The sequence below is a fragment of the Otolemur garnettii genome, unplaced genomic scaffold (assembly GCF_000181295.1).
Source record: "Otolemur garnettii isolate 467f Iridium unplaced genomic scaffold, OtoGar3 scaffold00183, whole genome shotgun sequence".
NCBI lineage: Eukaryota > Metazoa > Chordata > Mammalia > Primates > Galagidae > Otolemur > Otolemur garnettii.
Window position 1 is genome coordinate 2,979,896 of NW_003852578.1, and position 941 is coordinate 2,980,836.

The following is a 941-nucleotide window of genomic DNA, read 5'->3' on the forward strand; positions in this document are numbered from 1 at the left end:
ATAATACTTAAATAAAATGGCTTCAGTATCATCTTGTCCACAGTTCCCCAATGGCAATTCCTAGAAAACAAGATTTAAGGTGAGAGTTGTGGTAGAATGCATTATGTGCAGTATTGAACACGGTGAACCGTGCTTTTTTATTACAACAATGTTTCTCATAATGGCAATAAGAATAATCTAAGATGGTCCTCAACACAGTGTAATTTTCTTTTTTTTTTTTTTTTTGAGACAGAGCCTCAAGCTGTCCCCCTGGGTAGAGTGCTGTGGCATTATAGCTCACAGCAACCTCCAACTCCTGGGCTCAAGCAAGTCTCCTGCCTCCACCTCCCAAGTAGCTGGGACCACAGGTGCCGGCCACAACGCCCGGCTATTTTTTGGTTGCACCCGTCATTGTTGTTTGGCAGCCACCTTAGGTGTACGTGGCTGGCTCCTTAGCCCGTTGAGCTATAGGCGCCGAGCCAATTTTCTAAAGAATGTTACACACACCAAGGGCTACCATGAATGCCATTTTAGACTTGCTTGCTTTTTCCTATTCTTAATTTTTCAGTTGAGGAAACTGATACAATGATAGATTAAGTAATTAGCCGAAAGTCAACTGATGACTACATGGAAAAAAATAAGAATTCAACTTTACTTATTCCACATTATTGACCTTACTAGAATTTTACATCAATTCATTTAATTTACCATGTTACACCAGTACTAAATTTGAGTTCTGTTATATCTAACTTTTTAAGAATCAAACTTGCTAGATTTTTTAAAATTAGGTTTTCTACCAATATCATGTTTATGTATCCAAAGGAACTCTTCAAGCCAGAAAAAAAAAAAAAAAAAAAAAAAAGAAAACCATTCATTTTTCTTTTTTATACACTTAAGGATATATAAATTTAAGAATAGAGCTTTAGGGGCGACACCTGTGGCTCAAAGGAGTAGGGTGCTGG